Below are 20978 nucleotides of genomic sequence, written 5' to 3'. Positions count from 1 at the left end.
TTGGCTTCTTGTGGATGATCCTGCCACCTGTAACTATACTCTGAAGTAAACATTAGCTTGTGCTCTTTGGTGTTCAGACAATTCATGAAAGAAGTCACCTTATCCCTTTATTTATTTATAGGCTTCTTTTATACTTTGATATGATGAAAGCTATGAGTCCTAAACAGATAGTTGGATTCCTTTTCATAGCAACACAGAACAAAAAATATTTGTCCTTCTTTCTCGAAACCTTTAATAGGGTAACAAACATGTTTTGAAATTCTGTAAGAGATATGATGTAAGCTAATTGAGATTCAATTAGTACATCACATGCTTTTTGCTATGCAGAAGCTAACTGGGGATCTGTCTATTAGAAATTACTCATAGCTGGATGAGAGCTAGATGAATAGTAATTTAGACCTTGAAAGACATGTAAGACTATAAATGGAAGTAAAAGTGAGGCTAATGGAAGATCACCCAAGAACTTTTCAGAATTCCCTAATGAGAAATTCTAATTTTCATATTTGACATTAGGGCTTATAATAATGACGAGACCTCAAGATTGAGTACGATTAGATCCATAAAATGCATTGCAAATATCTTGAAAACTACCAATTAAATTGAACCTTTTGAGCTGGATTTGTCTGACTTTCTTGTAATGATTCATAACATGGGAAATTCTGGATTTCCTTTCCTTTGTTATTAACAACAAATGTAATTCTATATTATGTAACTAATGATACATAACAGCCAAAGTGATCTTTTCACAACCAAAGACAAAATGTCACTTCTCCTCTCAAAACATTGAGATAGCTTCCCATTTTCCTGAGAATTAATTATAAAGCCCTTAGCCTGGTCTCCTAAGTCCTCCCAGGATCTTCACCCACTTCACCTCTACTTTCTGTCCTTTTCGTGTCTTCCCTTGTTCATTTGTTCTAGTGGCTTTACTTCTTTATGTTTCATGTGGCCTTTCTTCTTCTCAAGCTCTTTCCATATTCTGTTTCCTTAGCAAGGAATGTCTTTATTTCAGATATCTATATGATATGGCTCTTTCCCTCATATTCTGCTCTGCTCAAGGGTCAGTTTTACAGAGAGGTCTTCCCTGATTAAACTATGTAAAATAGAGCACTCTTCTCTCAGACCCATTAACTCTGTATTCCTTCTCCTGCTCCATTCTTAGCATTTGCAACCTGACATACTATATATATATATTTTTTTATTTTATTCTGTATTTTTCCACTAACAACGTAAGTTTCCCAAAGCCAACAATATAGACTTTTGTTTAGTATTCCCTCTCTGGCACATATTAGGTACTAACAAATATCTGTCTATGAATGGGGGATTTATGAGACTTTATCTTTATGTTTTATCTAAATCAGTTAATTGTGCATTCACTAACGTAAGAGAGTAGAGTAACAATTTTTACATGAATTATTAGAGGCTAGCCTTCCTCTTACAGTAAGGCTGTTGTTAAAACTAATTGCATAATATTAACTTTTAAAGAAATATCCTTGTTTGATACAGTCCCTTGAAATTCAATTTTTTATTATATGAATAGCAAATAAAATGAAAAATTTGCTTTCCAGATATTTTAAAGCTAATCATGCACTGAAAAATATTCTGTATCTGATCTCTTACATAAAAATATATCTTCAAATGGTACTTAACATTAATTGGTTTTTGTTAAACAGAGAAATACTCATTAATAAAAAGAGTGATCTAGTCCAGGGTTACTTTATACAGCATTACTTTTGCAGCATTTTTTTATTTACTCCAAGCAATGAAAATTGCAATCAAAAGCATATTTTTTTAAATCTAAGAAAGTATAATAATAAAGTCACGCATACTATCATTAGTTAAAATAATGTGCAGCCAACATAAAATTAGGCAGAAATAGATATAAGCAATTTTACATAAATCTTTCTTTAAAACTTTTCATTCCCTAGAACAGTTCCCTTTCATGTCAAATAACTATCTTTAATCTTAGAAGATATGTGCAAAAATATTGTTTATGGGCAGCCTGGGTGGCTCAGTGGTTTAGCGCCGCCTTCAGCCCAGGGCGTGAACCTGGAGACCCGGGATCGAGTCCCACATCGGGCTCCCTGCATGGAGCCTGCTTCTCCCTCTTCCTGTGTCTCTGCCTCTCTCTCTCTCTTTCTCTCTCTCTCTCTCTCTCTCTCTCAGATAGATAAAATCTTAAAAAAAAAAGAAAAAATATTATTTGCTTTACATTCATTATATCTCATATAAAATAATCAATTTACCTACCACATTCAAATTCCAAACTTTGTAGTTTATATAACATTCTGAACAGTAGTGGAGAGTGTCTGTCTCATCTATCTATCTATCTATCTATCTATCTATCTATCTATCTATCCATCCATCCATATTTTTCAAGTGGCTCCAATTTCCATGAGAAATAAATACATAAATAACCTCAAGGATCTTGAACATCAAAGCTCTTACCTGGGTATTTTGTTTTTGAGTTTTGGTTTTGTTTTATTTTAATGAGTATTATGTGAGGAAACACCATTATTTAGAAGCTTTAACCAGGTTTCACTATATTTTATACATTAGGTATCAATTCATTTCTTTTAGTCTGCTTCAAATATGCATTATAAACAATGGAAAATATTTGCTAACATAGAGTAATATGTGTTTGTTATACTTTACTAAAGAACATTACTTAAAGGTATAGATAATGGGTATAAAAATAGCATTAATGTTGTAATTAGGATTCTTTTTCTTTTAGTGTCATATCTAAATAAAGGGTAGATTTTTAAAATTTTTATAAAATAATCATGTACCATTATTGAATAGAACTTAATCAAATCCTGAGAAATTCTATTGTTTTCTTCCCCTAGGTAGCATGTAAAGAAGGAGTTAAGATAGATAATTGCCAAGAAAATAGTCAAGGGGTGAATGGGACATGTTTTTTTGTAGTTAAATTCTTTTTAATTGTTAATCTGTGAAATAGATTAGTCTTTCTTAAAACATGTCTCCAGGTTTGATATTCAAATTTTTTTTTTTTAAGCCACGAAGTTTAATTTGGTTTTTCTGTCTTAAATGCCACACTAATGAGATGTAAGGTAGTCCTGGATAATAAAACCGTATTTACACACTGAATACAAAATAAATATAAAATTACTGAAAAGTTAGTTATCCACTGATTCATTTTGCATTGCCACTGTTCATCTTCTGTTTCATTTTCTTTGCCTTTTGTAAATCCTTTTCTTTCTTGCCTTCAAATCCACTTCTGGTTTTACCCACTGTATTTCTATCAGCTTTTCATCAGCTGCTATAACAAAAACATCAGCACTGGGATCGTGTGGAAGAATAGTCTTTGGTTCTTTCTTTTTCATTTTCTGTGCATCTTTCACTTGTTGATTCTCTTTGTATTTTGCAGCTGTGATGGATCTTATGATACGCCGATGCATGTTTGGTGACTGGTAGTGAGGATTTTCATATAAAGTTGGTCCTCCAACTTTACTGGTCTCCAGGTATTACTGCTGCATAACAAATTACCTCAAAACTCAACAGCTTAAAACATATTTCATGTCTTGTGGGTTAGGATTCATGTGGTGATTCTATGCTATGTGTCTGTCATAGACTGAAGTCAACATTTGTTATTCAGCAGCCTGATGGGCTGATACAGAAGGTGAAAATAGCTCCACTCATATGTTTGGTGTCTTGGATGAAATGATTGGAAGGTGGGACTCAGCTGGCCAGTTCACCAGTGTCCATGACTGACCACTCCAGTGTGATCGTGTCAGAATGGTTGTACTTCTCACATGACAGCAAAAAGCTCCTAGGAAGACTATGTCAAGAGACAGGAAGTGGAAGCTTCCTCTTTTAAAGCCTAGATTCAGGAACTAGAAAGGTTTCTTTTTTGCTATATTGGTTTGGTTTCAAGAGTCCCCAAAGTCCATTCAGATTCAAGAGAGAGGAACATAGACCCTATTTCTTGAATGGTAGAATATCAAAGGACTCTGGCCATCTTTAATTGTCACAATATAGCATGTTTATTTTTCCTCATTTCATGTCTGAAAGTTAAGTCAGGAATTTTAATTAATACTAAAATTCTGATGAAGGTATTCATGAGATGTAGAAATGTATTTTGTTAGGTGAAAATGTCCTCTCTCAATGATTGTGAGACTTTGTCATTCTTTTTTTTTTAATATTAAAAATCAATTCATTAGAAAAATTAGTCATTGATATCTCTTATTTTGGAGATCACATGATCAGATTCCTTATTGATATTTTATTGTAAATCTTAGGCTTTATCTTAATTTTTATTGGGGTTTCATCATTCTTTTCTTAAAGATTTTATTTATTTATTTGACAGAAGATAGAGCAAGAGAGCACAAGCAGGGGAACAGCAGAGGGAGAGGGAGAAGCAGAGTCCATGCTGAGCAGGAAGCCTGACATGGGGCTGGACCCTGGGATCATGACCTGAGCTGAAGGCAGATGCTTAACCCACTGAGTGACCCAGGTGCCCCAGTTTCATCATTCTTATTCCTTATACCAATACATTGTCAAAACTCTTAGTCTGCCAATGAACAAAAGTGAAAACAAAATGGACCATCAAAAAATAAAACAACTTTCTCTTGATTCCGTACTACGCTCATCTATTTTCTTTCCTTTACCTACAAACTTGTCATAAGGATATTGTGCAAGCAGTGTGTCTGCACCCACTTCTCTACCCCAGCAGTGTAGCTTTTTTTCTCATGTATTTTGAAGAAATATCTCCCACTCTTTTCATCAATGGCCTTATAATTCCAAAATTCCAAACACAATGAATATTTATTGTTCATGTCTTCATGGTCTTCTCTGTTGCCTTTGACATTGTTGTTATTTTCACACAACTGGAGAGTATTCATCAGCCATTTGAATCATCACAAACTCCTGGCTCTCCAAGTTCTGCATTGTCTTGAGACTCTTTTTGCATTGTCTAGCTGGTAGGTAGTAGTTCTCTCCAGAATTCTGCCATTAGGATCTGCTATTTTGATTCTGCAGCCTCTCTCTAGGTGATCTGTCTTTGTTGACTTTGAGAAGTAGTTACTATGTACTGATGACTTACATAGTTCTGTTTTCTAAATTTCTTGCTGGCACTTCAGATCTAACATTCAAATGCCAGCTGGACATCTCTAAATACATGTTCTAGAGGTACTTCAAAGTCAACATGGCTAGCCTTAATCAGCCTCTGATATTTACTGTACCTTATTGACAATATCAGAATTCATCAGCTCAGTCATGTTGTAAAACAGGAATTTACCCTGGTTTGTCTCTCTTTCTACTCTTTCCCAACCCTCCAACTAAGTCTTGTTGATTCAACCTAGTAAATATATCCTGTGTTTTAAAATTCTCCTCTCAATTCCTACCAACACTGCTCAAATTTGGACATTATTTTTTGATAAGAGTAATGCAACTGCCTCCTATTTGTTTCTCTGTCTAGTCTTATGTCCACGCAGATACACAATGAACCTTATAGACCTAATAATAACACTACTATATTTCATGATTTTTAATATCCCTCCATTATCAAGAATAGTATTTTTAAAACTGCATATAGTTACACATTAATAATTTATAAACTTAATTTAGTGGATCACAATAAATGTTTTTAATAAAATAGGATATATTATATAGAAAATCATAGAGAACTTTGCATTTAGTAAGAATGGGTATATTGCTCGGTTGTTTCAGATGCATGTACATATACATACTAGGCAGCAATTAACATGCTGTTCTTACTCTAGAGTAGTGAACTGTTGCTATTCCCAATGCACAAGATAATGCAGTGGGGAGGGGGAGATAAACTAGGAATTCTGTTTTATTTAGAAATGTTAAGAAATAAGTTAAGCTTGTCTTACATTCAATATACTTATCAGAATTGGTGACTTCCCTCAGTCAGTATGTCAATAGTTGAATTCACATGACTCGACCAAGTTTGAGATATTTACGGGGAAGAATAAGTGTTTCACAAGTGAAAGGTTTGTAGATGATATTCTAACTTCTTTTTTTAAGAGTTTTATTTATTTATTTATGAGAGACACAGAGGCAGAGGTAGAGACATAGGCAGAGGGAGAAGCAGGCTCCCTACAAGGACCCCGATGTGGAACTATATCCCAGGACCCTGGGATCGCAACCTGAGTCAAAGGCAGCCATTCAACCACTGAGCCACCCAGGTGCCCCAATGTTCTAAATTCTTAAATCTCTCTCAGTATATGACAATTAATCTGTCCTGGTTAAGTAAATTAATGGATTATATTCTCAGAATTTTAAATAAACTAACCGTCATAGTGGATCTGTGGCTTAAAAAGGAGTTATAAAGAAACCACAAAGTGAAGATCTTTCTATAAGATAGTAGAGAACACTGGAGTTATCACTACTAGTATTGCCTGGAGCTCTTTATGCAAAATAAAGATTATTACAATACTAAATAAAATCACCTCAAATAATTGTGCCCAAAACACCCTTTCCTAGTACAACAGTAAAGACTAGAATGGGACAACATGATTGCACATGAAGGTCTATACTTATTACAAGCAACTGTTTCTACATGTCTTTAAAAATCACCATAAAAGAATATTCTCCAGCATTTATTATAACAAGGCATGTCACCTACTTTCCAACTCCTATGTAATAAGTGGGGTTTTATTTTTCCTCAGGATCCCATTTCCATTATAACCTTAGCATACTTTCTCATTGCACTCATTCATAAGGAAAGGATCTGTTTCCTCTGTGAGTTATATGGTGCTTAAAATTAGCTGTGTATTCCCTGCATCTTGGACAGTTCCTGACACAGAGCTAACCATAATAAATGGTGAATCCAAGCATGCGAGTATGTGGTGTGTGTGTGTGTGTGTGTACAAATTCATGAAAGTGGCCAAGTTAATGCTTTGGTTTACTATGTAATTTGAGCACAAATATTAGAAATTCAAGAACTTTGCTTCATTGAATTAAAGATGATCTAGTCCTATCTTTAATCTTCTTTGGGTATCATGTGTTTATTCCAAATATTCTATGCACACAAAAATATGTAAATTACCAAGAATTGAGAAGCTATTTACAATCTTTAATATACATAATTATATCTGAGGCTATGCACATACTGTATTGACTGTACATTTGCTGATGTGAGAAAAAGCAAAACAAGAAACTTAGAAATTAGCTACATATCAAACTTTTGCTTCAATCTTTCCACACTGAATAAGACATATTTTTCAAGTCAATTTTTTTTTTCACTGTGACTTCTGCAGGTTTATGTACAATATCAAACTCATTTAAAATATAGGTTCACATCAATCTTCCTGGTTCCTGAGTGATTACTTCACCATATAAACCTGTGTTCACCTTGAGAAACTAGAATAATTACTATATTACAAAACACTCAAGAATGTACATTACTTATATCAAGCCATTAGAATTTCCTTAGGTCTCTTACAATATGGATAACAATCTGGCTATTAGGGAATAATAATATAAAAATCTATCTAACAGGGATCCCTGGGTGGCGCAGCGGTTTGGCGCCGCCTTTGGCCCAGGGCGCGATCCTGGAGACCCGGGATGGAATCCCACGTCAGGCTCCCGGTGCATGGAGCCTGCTTCTCCCTCTGCCTGTGTCTCTGCCTCTCTCTCTCTCTGTGACTATCATAAATAAAATTTAAAAAAAATCTATCTAACAGAGCATGTACTTTGAGAGATTGCTTAGAAGAAATTGTGGTTAAAATAGGGTTATCCTACTACATCAAGAAGTATCTATGGTAAATTAGTGTAAAGATCTTCCTTGAAGGTTAGTGAGATTCTCCTTAGACATGGTTGGTTTGTTGTGGAGGTATAGAGGGATTAAGGTATGAGATCTTGTTCCATGTATCAACATTAATATGGGATGACTTTTCACACCAGAGAAATCTGATTTTAATATGCTTTCTGAATCATTACAAAGTAAGATCATCTAGCCAAGGGAAATAATTTTATTCCTTGGGCACTATGGTCAGAGCCCAATTGGAATAAATAATTCCACTGATATGGCTTTGATTTTTGTCCTTTTTATGATTCTAGATGTCTGCATTACTCTTTTGAGAAGGATTTGGCTCTCTCCTGTCCCTGTTTGGACATACAGAGTTCCCTTTTTGCTACGCAGGAAGGGTAGAAGATGATATGATTAAATTTCTTTTTATTCTAATTCCTTGAATATTTGGGTTATGAGTTCAAAACACTATATCTAGACAGAATATCAATTTTGTTATTTTAATTTTATTTGTATACTTAAATAAGAATACATTTATATAAGTACACAGTTTATATAGGTAAATATTTCTTAAATTGGATGTTCCATAGCATTCTCTGATTATCCCATTATAACACTTATAGTATTGTATTAAAATGTCTGTTTGATCATATTCCCCAAAAGATAGTGAACTATTTAAAGCCAGGGAGTATGACTTGTTCACTCCTGTATCTCCAGTTCTTAATACAACGGTCACAAAGTTGTGCTCAATAAATAGTTACTGAATGTGATGATAATGCCTCAGCAAATTTTTGATATGCAAACAAACCATATCACAGTTTAATGCTTAAACAACAACCATTATTGTTAATGAATCTGTTGATTGTCTGATCATTTTGCTGATTTGGCCAGAGTAGGTTGCTCTTGGCAGTGGTCACTCATGTTTTTGTGGCCAGTGATTGTTTTGTCTATGAGCTACCTAAAATGATATTTTTCTCATATCTGATGTCTCTCTACTAACATGGCTAATGAGGATGTCTATACCACATATCTCTTTCCATCTAATAATCTAGGCAGAACTTCTTCACATTGTAGTAGATGATAGGTATTCCAAGAACTTAATAAAAATTATAAGTCCTCTTGAGGTAAGGCCTAAGCTGGAAGCACAATAATGTTTCTGAGTCATTTATTTGGTCAAAGCAAGTCACAAGACAAACTTTTTAACATTATGGGTAGAAGAATTCCCATCCTCTTATGTTTTGATAAGAAGGGCTTCAAACTATTTTGTGGTCATTTTTGAAATTTACCATAAATGATAAAATATCCAGACTATCACAAGAGGGTAAGCTATTATGAAATCTGAAATCTCCTCCCTATAACATTAGCAATATCATTTATACAGCAGTCTCATCTTATTCGTGGGAATTATCTTTTGAGAACCACAGTGGATGCCTGAAAAGGCAGATAATATTGAACCCTATATACTCTATGTTTTTCTTATACATACACACCTATGATGAAGTTTAATTTATAAATTAAGTGCAGTAGGAGATTAACAATAATAACTAATAATGAAATTAAATAATTATAACAATATACTGTAATAAAACTTATACGATTATGGTCTTTCTTTAAAAATATTCACGCTTCTTGTGATTTAAGATGATAAAATGCCTTCATGCTATGAAATGAGGTGAATGACGTAGGTATTGCACTATAAGGTTAGACTGCTAGTGACCTTCTGACAATATCTCAGAAGGAGGATCATCTGCTTCCACGCTATGGTTGGCCATGGATAGTTGAAACTGTGGAAAAAAGAATGACAGATAATGGGAAACTACTGTATCTTCATCTTTTTTTCTGCCTGGGATCTGAGTCCCCTTCAAAAATCCATCAAATGTTAGTTATTAGCTTTACTCCCTGTAAAACACTTTTCTTTCTGTTATCCCAATTGGACAACCTCTTAGCCTCTGTCTACCTGGGGAGGCTAGATAGAATTGAAAATCTGAGCAAAAAATCTACCCTGCTTAGAGGAAGCTGTTTTGAGAACAACTGGAAATTTCAGCAGCCTGGTGCAAGCCTGAATTTATGGCTTTTTTTAAGTTTTATTTTATGTCTTCATTCCACTCAGCCTTAAGAAGACGATAGTTCAGATAATAATAGCTCATTTCTGAAGTGGGTTCAACAAAAGAAAGCTTTGACCATTCTTTTAGCCTTCTTTTGATAGTGTGACCATCATAAGCTTTTCTCTTTTTCTTTCTTTCTCTTTTTCTTTTCTTTCTTTCTTTCTTTCTTTCTTCTTTTTCTTTCTTTCTTCTTTCTTTCTTTCTTTCTTTCTTTCTTTCTTTCTTTCTTTCTTTCTTTCTTCTTTCTTTCTTCTTTTCTTTTTTCTCCTTTCTCTTCTCTTTTCTTTTTTTTTTTCTTTTCCTTCTTTCTTTCTTTTTTTTAAAGCTGATGGTCTGGAGCATCAAGTGTTGAAGAACCCCTCGAGATCACCATCTACATTAGATGTAATCATTGAGTTACATGATGTCTATAAAGAGATATTACGGTTGTCATTAAAATAAACACTAAGCATTGTGAGAATAGGGAATTCCAGGTAAGGTGGTTTTCAGAGTTAGGTGTGAGTAAAACTATGATATTTGTAAAATGTCTTCTTGACAACTCATGACTTAGCTTAAATTTTGCATTCTACTTTGTCTCAGAAAGTTGCCTATATTTACTTAAATCTTTACTGATAACATTTGGGTGGTTTTTATAGAAAATACTCAAAGATAAAAATAGCCTCAAGCTCTGGAAGAATGGATTTAAGCAAACGGCAGACAGATGAGGGTGGCAACCTTCAAGTCACACTGTAGAGGTCACAAACTGTTCTTAAATAATCTTGAGCACTTTCATGCATGAAGTCGTATATTCATCTAATAAACATTTATTGAGCACCTTCTATATATCAAGCACTGAAGCAATTACAGAGAAGAATGAGGTACATTCTTAACCTCAAGAATTATACTGCCTGGAAAAGAAAGCCCACAGGTAAGTTGATGATAAGTTATGAAGTGAAGATAAATATAAAGTGCTCTCAGCATACAAGGGAGGCAACTAAGTATTATCTGGAGAGCTAGAGTTGAATTAATATGAGAGATAAAATAGAAGGTAGGTAAAATACTATGACTATTCATATTCACAGGCAGAAGCAGAATTCAGGCAGTGTGAATAATACAAAGCATAGCACAAAAGTAGAAAGTAATTTTGTCTCTTTGATTGTAGTGGGGAAGATCATATTTTTGGTTATAATATTACTGAGTCAGAATTACCTGTGTTTAAGTGATTAATTCATGCACAAACATTATTATCTAGGATATCACACACTCCTCTCCTCCTGAGTCGTATTTGAATTCTTAGGTCCTATACCTGAATTCATATGTATCTGAATTCTAGGACTTTTCATCTCAGATTGTATGATTTCTTTATATCTGTGTTTTCTCTTGACTTTAAGCTTTAAAATATTCTATCTCCTTCATTTGGAACAGTGCAAAGTACTTGTAATACTTCCTGAGTGTTTTTTTCTCAACCTTTCTAAACTATCTTAATTCTTACCAATCTTAGTCTTAAACTACTTACCCACCCTTCTGGTAAGTCTATTTTATTGTCCCAAGCTCTTGATAACCTCAACCAATAACCTTGAACTAGAACAGAATATTCACTTGGGGCTAAATTGGTTTCTTAGCCCTAGTGAATTCAACAAAAGTGCCCAAGCCTTGTAAATGTACAGAAGTGGCTAAGGATCCTAACACAATGCCACTTGTACCAGAATTTCTCCAAATATGGAGCCACTTAAGTGAGGATACTGTGGATTTCACTCAAGTTATCTGTTTGCAAAAACATGCTTGTATTTGACTCTTCTTTCATTATCTGAAGGTATGTGCTTTTAGTCAGCTAAATGTAGAGTTGTATGTGGTCTTTGCTTCTAGCTACACAACTTATAGAGAATTGTGAAAATTGAAGAAGCAGCGTTCTCTCAGAATCTGGTAATGGCACATCAAATCTGCTAAAATGTTCAGAAAATTCAATTTAACAAAAATCTATGTGCACAGTATTTCGCTGTCCAGATTCAAAAACTTAATATCTATAGAATTACATGCAAGCTTTTGGTGAAAGGAATAGTCATAAAATAACTTATGAGAGATCTTCCCAATATCTATTTTAAATTAAACAATGGAATCCATAAAGTTGACACAGAACAAGGTTCTATGGCTGTATCACACTATTAATGGAATAGCCGCATGAGTGATTTAAGGCATATTTAAATGTCATGCTTCAGGCATTGTTGCCTTTTATTGACAAAAGAGATTGCATGATGGTTGTTTTTGAGAAGTTATTGCTTTCTGAACAAGAGTACTGCACACAGAAAAAAAGTATTGGGGTTCGGAAACTGTGAAATTGCTACTGAAAATATTACCCGAGGAAAATTGATATGATTTGAAAAAGAGTTGTTATATTGTAGGCATTCCCTCAATCGTTCTTGCTAATTCCCTCAACCGTCCTCCTTGCTCCTCTCCTGCTCTCCTTGCTTCTAGCATTTTTTGAAGTTATTTTTATTTTCTCTTTTTTACACATCAGTGAATGCTCTCCCTATGTGTGAAAAACTGAAGACCAAAGTTCATAGCTGTTTACTATCTTCTTGTCTAACACATGCATGACAGAGTGTTATACTAAAAATATCTAGTCCACTACTTGCATTTTTTTTATTTCATGAGGAAAAAGGGTACTATCTTGTATATGTATTTTTTTTTTCTAATGGAAATAGGCTTCTGTTATAACTCCAAGAATCATTGATAACCCAACTTGGTGGCGCTTCTCCAGTTGATTACATTATTACCAGTATCAGTTTGCTAGGATTTAACTTGGTGGCATGTAATTTGGTCCCTGAACACTAATGTATTTCTAGGAGCACGTCCTTGACTGAGTGTTTAACTTTAAAGTCATCCTCTGTCACTCCATTTTTGTGAGTGCCTCTTTCTTGGAAATTTACCTAGAGAAAAGTCACAGATTGTGGCAGCCTCTAGCATAATGTGAGATGCCTTCTAGGCATAAAATAAAAATACTAGAAACACAGTTAAATAATTTTAAACTTTTATTTTGTGATTTGATGAAAGGAATACTAGTCAAATAAACCTTACAAAGAAACAAAAGTTAAAATGTTACATTCATTAGTTTTGTGTGTGTTTCTAAATTCATGTTTCCAAAAGAGATTATTAAATTGATCTCAACAATGGTAACAAATCAGAAAATAAGTGAGTTGCTAGGGTGTCAGTTATTCCAAACACTGTAGGACTTGATGTACTAAGCCATCGCAAAGTGTTAGATGTTTATTGATGTATTTATTTCATTAACGATGGTAACCTGTAAGAAATATATAATTTCATCACTAAAATCAAACATAAAATATCATCTATTCATCTATCCATTTTCTTAAAGAAAAACCATGTGAAGAGAAGTAAGATACATCCAAGACTTCAAGGAACCCAGGCTCTGGTAGGATGCACAGATATATACATATAATTACATTGCAAAGTAGTATATGGAGGAAGACAAGTTAGTTTATACAGAATATTCTAGAATCACAGGAACAGAATCAACAATGCTGCCTACATTTTTCAAGGAAGTTCTGACAGGATGTTCAACCTTCAGCTGGGTTTCAAAGGAGTAGTATTTTGCAATCAATAAGTAGTAGGAGCCATTTTTAAAAAGTGGGAACAGAGTGTAGGAATGCAGTCATAAAATTTTTGGCAAGTGTAGGAAACTTCTACCAACTTGATATTGCTGGAGCAAAAGCAATACACACAAAAAAAATTTAATTAAAAAATTTATAGTAAATGCTGCTGAAGAAAAAAATGATCATAATTACTTTGTATGCAGTGGAAGGACTTTCTATAGACAATGACAAGGAGTCCTTTTTTGACTTTTGCAGGATGATGAAAGTCCATAATATAAGCAATAGTAGATTGTGCTTAATAATGAAAAGTGATAGGGATATGAATAGGAAGAACTGAGCATAGGAGCAGACATTATTAGAGAAAATACTGCTGTAATAGTACATAAGAGAGATGCTGTGGCTTAAATAAAAACAGAATTTATATTTGGGATATAAAAATAAAAGGAGTGACCGACATTATAAGTTGCATGGCATACATATTAGACAGATTTAAGTCTATAAGGGAGAAATGTCTCAGTGTAGACGTGCTAAAAGTTTTCTTTTAAACTATTAGTTTTTAAAAAATATATATTTATTTAAATGAGAAACTAACACATTCTTGAAATCTATTATTTTGCCTATAGCCACATGAGAATATATTTGTAAATATTTTTCATATTACTTCACTTTTAAAAATTTTATCTTTTTAAAAAAAACAAAAATGATTTCTTAAAAGATTTTATTTAAGAGAGAGAGAGGGAGCACACATGGGTTGGAGAGGAGCAGAGGAAGAGGGACAGAGAGAATCTCAAGTAGACTTCACTGAACATGGAGCCAGTAGACTTCACTGAACACAGAGCAGGGCTCAACCTTATGAACCCAAGACCTTGACCTGAGCCAAAGTCAAAAGTCTGACATTTAATGGACTGAGCCACCCAGGCACCCCCAAATAAAAATCATTTTTAAGCTCATTCTAAATATCCTTCTGTCCATTCCTATTTCTTTATGGAAGAATTATCGGGATATTCCTATATGTAGCATATTCAACAAAATGTTGTGTTGAAATTTAAGATAAATTGGCCTGTTTGGAATAACATTTCACTAAAACAATATTTAAGAGGAATTCTGAATAATTCTGACAACTTGAAAAATCTTTTTTTAAAGGTTTTTTTAAAAATGTATTTATTCATGAGAAACACAGAGAGACAAAGAAAGACAGAAGCATAGGCTGAGGGAGAAGCAGGCTCCCTGTGAGGATCCCAATGTGGAACTCAATCCCAGGATCATGACCTAAGGCAAAGGCAGATGCTCAATCACTGAGCCACCCCAGTGCTCTGACAACTTGGAAATTCTATATACTCTTATTTCAACATCAAATTTGAAAAACATAGATAATTATTTGAAAGCAATTTCTTATGAATATGAATTTTATGATAAATTTTTAAATGCTTATAAATTATTTGATAGAGGCTATTTTGTTATTTTTTTCATTAAATATGAATTAGCAACAATATGAAGTAGTGTTTCTAGTGACCCAGATTAATAGACTTTGAAAACATTAAAAACATTTCAGCTCTGATTTGAGCTACTACTTGAAACTTTGTGCAGATGAATCTTATGTCTTGTGGTTTTAAAATTGTATTTCTGATGTGTGTTCTTCATTTGACTTCTTATATTAAAGCTTCCATTTCCTTTCTGCTCAACAGTTAATCTTCATTTTTATTTATTTTTCTTTAAAGGTTTTATGTATTTATTTGAGAGAGGAGAGAGAGAGAGAGTGCAGGGGGAGAAGAAGAGGGGGATGAAGAGGAACAAGCAGACTCAGTGCTGAGCATGTAGCCCTATGCGGGCTTCATCCCATGATCCAAGATCATGACCTGAGATGAAATCAAGAGTCTGGTGTTCAACTGACTGAGCCAGCCAAGCATCCTTCTTCATTAAAAAAAAAAAAAAAATCCTTCAGTTATTTTATCATTATTTCTATGCTATGATTACTCTTGGCTTAAAAACTATTGCCATTAGCTTTTGTCTCATGTGTTTATCTCTTCTGCTTATTATTTTGCTGTTAATTTGTGGACATTCTTGATTCTTCTGTGTTGTGTAGGTATTTTTACCATGATTCTTGTTATTGGTACCACTAGGAAAAAAAAGGTAGATTTAGTGCATAGCCTGTGCTTGATAGCTAATACATTTTCAGTGGAATTTGTTGAATACAGTAGTTTGATTTCATGTCGAACAGCCTAGTTCTTTAAGGTCTAATTTTTAGAAGATGTTTATATTAAACTCCAGATCTCTAATGTCCTTTAATACCAATTAGATATTCACTCAGCTACAGAGAGAGAGAGAGAGATTTGGCATGAATTTACTCATTCATCTAGTCTACAAATATTTATTGGTTGCCTAATATGTGGAAAAGTACTTGCAAAGTGCTAAAAAAAGACGTATAGAGATGAACATTACTTAGTTTCTAGTTTCGAGGAGTTTAAGAGTCTACTGAGGGAAGTAAGACATATTTACAAAATACCTCAATGTAAGTTAGAAAGAGAAAGATATGAAGAAAATGATACAGATGAAGTGTCATGGACATTTGGAATAAGGGAAGATTATTTCTATCAGGAGAACATAATATTATTTATTTATATATACAGGTAATATTTCGTATCTTCTATTATGTGTCAGGCAGCATTATAAATATGATAAAGCATTGTGATGAAAAAGTAGATTCTCAGCTCTCTAGGACTTCATAGTCTATATGGGAGGACTAAAGATAAATAAGCAAATAAATAGTGTAACTTCAAAATGCCTGAAGTGATATGAAGGAAAATGAACATTAGTAGGTAGTGACTGAATGAGTGTTAGAGGGAGTTGCTCTGATTTGGATAGACAACATAGGACTTTTAAAGGAGGTGCCATGTGAATTAAGTAGTGGAACCAAAGAGGAGGCATCCATCTGGATCCGCGCTATGTTCTCTACACAGGTCATCTAGTGAGAATGAGCTCTGCCCGTTTCACCATCTAACAAATGGTCAATGAATACTGAGAAGTGATAGGAGGTAAGCTTGGAAAGGAAGGTAGGAGCCAAATTTAGATGAGGTTTAGGTGTTGGATTTACTTCTAGTTTAAACAAGTACTCATTGGAAATTTTCAAGCAAATAAGTTCATTTAAAGAAAAAGAAGTTGGCTACGGGAGCTGAGCATAGAGAAAGAGAAGTAAGTAAGGCATAGGAAATCAAGAATTAAGGGTTAGGTCAAATTTGGTTAGAAGAACATATATAACAGGAATGTAGACTATTTTTTGAAGGTTTATGATGTACTTAGTACTTGTCTACTTCTCATAACAGTAAGGTAGGTGCTATTGTTATTTTGCAACTGAGAAAACTGAGACTTAGAGAAGTTAAGTATTTTCCCTGTGTCTCACTGCTAGTAAGGGACAAAGCTGGAATTTAAACCTATGTTTAAAGTCATGCTTGGAGAGCCTACCTTCAAGCACAATGTTCTATTCTGGTACTAACTCCAGACATTATCTAGAAAATATCTAGAGCTTTCATCAACTTAATGATCTTCTGAGATTGTTTAACACGTTAAAGAAAAGTCAATGAGGAGACTACTAATGAATGAAGACTACTGTGAATGAGAAATATTATGAAGAATGCAGAATACTGATGAATGAGGAGTGTACTAATGTAATAGGAATAGGAATAGTACTAATGTAATAGGAACTTGTAGAGGAACAAAGCAAACAAACAAGTCCCTCTCTGCCAATTGGTCAGAAGAGGGAAAGCCAGGGAAGAGGCAGAGAGGTAGGAAGAGAACAGGGAGAGAAGAGATTTCTTGGAAGGCATGCTATTTACAAATGTTACATGACTGAAAAGGTGAATGAATCTAACATGGTGCTTTCTTATGGCCATCAAGGGGGGCTTCTTGCTTATTCTAGAGGTTTAGAGGGTGTAGGAGAAGTAAGGAAGTTCGGATGATTCAATAGGATTCAAACTAAAGGGAAAAGAGAGAGAAAAGATGTTATGAGAGAGTGTAGAGCATTTTGTTTTGAGGATAGGCATACTTTAGCATCGTTTCAAAACAAGAATCAAATAAAGGAGAGTTCAAAGTTGTAAGCAAATGCAAAAAGATGTGAGAATTGATGAGATGAAGTGAGCTAAAAACAGGTAGATTTTGGAAAGAAAGCAAAGTTTCTATTCTGACAATTAAAAAAAGAAGAAGAAGAGAGGTTGTTTAAGTAGTCTGAAGGCTCACTTAGCATGCATTGTCCTTATTCCTCCCAGGTATTAAATGTTCTGTCATAGGAGTAGAATATATAGCTTTGCCTATTCAACTCTGTTCCTCCTTATACAACTATTTAGTGAACAAATAGCGAAAACATTCAACAGTGACTGTTTAGCAAATACAACCAACCTCCAAATGCCCCACATGAATCAAAACAGCTTAAGTTTCACTTTGATGGATATATTCCTGCTTTTGACACTGGTCAGAGGCTTGAGTTTACAATTATGTTATTTTTACAATTATGTTATTTTCACTTTTAGCAATTTAATTTGGAACTGAAAATGTTTTCTTACGTTTTCCCTAGTGAATGGTACTCAAATTACTTGTCAATATTCTATTTCAAGGAATGTACAACAATTGGATTTTTGTTCTTTTAATGTGTGATGAGAGAGAAAAAGACACAGATTATCTGGCATATCCAGTGCGCAGCAACTATCAACAGTTCAAATGGCTTTATGGTGGTCATAGGTCATTCACACACACACAGAAGCACCTCTGATTCTGTTAGAATAAACTTAATAAATCTGACAATATGCAGCAAACCAGAATAAGTGACCTGACGAGTAGGCTACTTTATTTCGTGAACTCTATGAAAGGTTTCACTAGAGACTGAATTTTCTAAGTGTCAGTGAAATTTCTGTTCAGGATATTCCCAGAGGATGGAGAGTGGTTTAAACTAAGACTTTACAATGGCAGTGTCTGCCACAGAACTGGCAGATGTCAGAGCATGTGACGAGACAAGCCAGGCAGCGGTGCAGAAGAGCATCCCTGATAAAGCTCAGGGAGAGAATAGATGATTTGTTTACAGTGGACAGATTATAAATAAATCTGTTAATCAAGGGCACATAAATGCTTTCTCTGCCAACTGCACAGTCATTTCAGTCGGGGTGAATGAATCATGCTGAAAAAAAAATTTGTTCAAGTAGTTTTCTCATAATTGCTACTGAAACTGTCCTTGGGCACACGTTATACATGGGGAGATGTTCATATATTTGTTGAGCTGGCTTTGTAGTAGGCTGTTTATTCTCAACAAGTACTTTAGTCCATGCTTTAGAGACAAGAACAAGATAATTAGCTTACTGGGTACATGTTCATATTCAGCCTTTTAGACCATCTGAGCCAACTCTTTGGGGCTCTGCTATTGTCTAGACAAACTTGTAGAGGAACAAAGCAAACAAACAAGCTTAAACTGTAAGACCTATACTTTAAAGAATGGGGTGGTTAAGCCTTAAAAATTGAAATCCAAAAGTTGGCTTCCGTGTGTGTGTGTACATCCAGTCCCCTTATATATTCCAGGCTTGACAGCATCCCGCAGATCTATATTATTCTGTCTGCAGAGTCTCTCTTAAAAAAAAATCAGTTGTTTTAAATATTTAAAAATAGAAGATCATAATAAAAACAGTTTCTACAATTCCTTAAAAAACCTGCAGGTTTGGCAAAATGCACCCATATTTGGGATGGTGACAGTTGTCTGAAGCTGTCTAGCCTGATAAATCAAACTAAATTGTTCCGGCAGAGTAAATCACTTACCTGACTCTTCCAAATGTTAAGGCAGAGAGCCCTGGCTCAGCTTTTTGACATTCAAGAATTGTCTGACTGGTATGGAAAGCCCATTGGCAAGTGGAATATTTGGCAATACACAAAAACAGAATTTGGATAAATCAGTAGTTATTAAAGTCAGATACTCTTCCAAGGCTGTTAGAATCGGTCACAGTCCACTCAGTACAATATTTTATCCCCATTCCTCCAAAATATTGTCATTCATCTTATTCTTCCATACACAGATTTTGATCTAAGTATTTGGGTCAATTTCTCTGAATAGAAAGAGTAGGAAAGGAAGACAAATTTAAGTGAAAAGATTGAGTGGATTAATATATACTGATCAGCATATCGCTTCTGCAATGTGATTCATTTTCTTGTGTCTGTAGGTATGTATCTCGTTGACAGAAATATATGTCAATTTTCACAGCCAACAAAACACAAGCTAGTATCTGCTAAATGTGTGGAAGGTTGACTAGAGACCGAACAATCTGATTCTGACTACTCCGATAGTTTAATGATTTTCAATCCTGAATGAGTACATCTTTAAATTTAAGATAAAATGCTAATATTTTTTTTCTAAATAAAAGCCATCACAAGTCAAGACATATATTTAAATACAAAGGACATGTATATGTATAGGACATATATACATGTCCTTTATATATATATAAACACATATATAATATATTACATGCTATGTTTGTTTTGATATGCATTTTATTATAAGTATATATTCATGTATATTTGTTTAACATATATATTTCTTTATTTCTTTACGGTAGTTTTACCTATCCTTAGAAGAACATAGTTCATAATAATAAAGCAAATCAGACCTTCCACAAGTATTTATTGAACAACTACTATATGTGAGGTATTGTTCTGAAAATACAGCAGTGAATAAAACAAAAGATCCTGCATCCCTTATTCAGAAAGTGTGTATTCATTTCTGTATCTATATATTTAAAACTGATATACATAATTTAGAGTTCCTTTTTCTGCATGTATCAAATTTCCTCCGTGTTGATTGCATCGTGGTAGATGATGAGATAATTTCTTAAATGAAATGGAGTCTGTGCTGGGGAGTTACCCCAAAGATACAGATGCAGTGAAACGCCAGGCCCCCTGCACCCCGATGTTTCTAGCAGCAATGTTCACAATAGCCAAACTGTGGAAGGAGCCTCGGTGTCCATCGAAAGATGAATGGATAAAGAAGATGTGGTTTATGTATACAATGGAATATTACTCAGCCATTAGAAACGACAAATACCCACCTTTTGCTTCGATGTGGATGGAACTGGAGGGTATTAAGCTGAATGAAATAAGTCAATCGGAAAAGGACAAACATTATATGGTCTCATTCATTTGGGGAATATAAAAATTAGTGACAGGTAATAAAGGGAAAGGAGAGAAAATGAGTGAAAATATCAGTGAGGGTGACAAAACATGAGAGACACCTAACTCTGGGAAATGAACAAGGGGTAGTGGAAGGGGAGGTGGGCGGGGGGTTGGGGTGACTGGGTGATGGGCACCGAGGGGGGGCACTTGGTGAGAGGAGCACTGGGTGTTATGCTGTATGCTGGCAAATGGAACTCCAATAAAAAAATAATTAAAAAAAAAAGGAGTCTGAAGAATCATTTAGGACAAAAGGCTGGGCTGCAGTATCAAACAGGGTGTTTAAAGTACAGGTTTGAAATTGAGTTGTGTTGATTCTTTTAATCCAGTATTGAAAATGGCATATCCCATTGTTCT

General features: G+C 34.4%; 1 protein-coding gene and 1 long non-coding RNA gene across 13 annotated transcripts in view; both read left to right on the top strand.

Annotated features, from left to right (window-relative positions):
* Positions 1-20153, top strand: part of LOC144301740 (uncharacterized) — a 35898-nt gene extending 15745 nt beyond the window's left edge. The window contains exon 3 of the long non-coding RNA XR_013368509.1: positions 15146-20153. This is a non-coding gene — a long non-coding RNA (uncharacterized LOC144301740). The remainder of the gene's footprint in view (positions 1-15145) is intronic.
* The window catches only part of ROBO2 (roundabout guidance receptor 2), a 1635852-nt gene that overhangs the window by 427828 nt on the left and 1187046 nt on the right, over positions 1-20978 (top strand). The gene's annotated exons all lie outside the window — the stretch shown is intronic.

This window comes from Canis aureus, chromosome 30, assembly GCF_053574225.1.
Source record: "Canis aureus isolate CA01 chromosome 30, VMU_Caureus_v.1.0, whole genome shotgun sequence".
NCBI classification, from domain to species: domain Eukaryota; kingdom Metazoa; phylum Chordata; class Mammalia; order Carnivora; family Canidae; genus Canis; species Canis aureus.
This window is presented reverse-complemented; position numbering and strand designations above follow the sequence as displayed.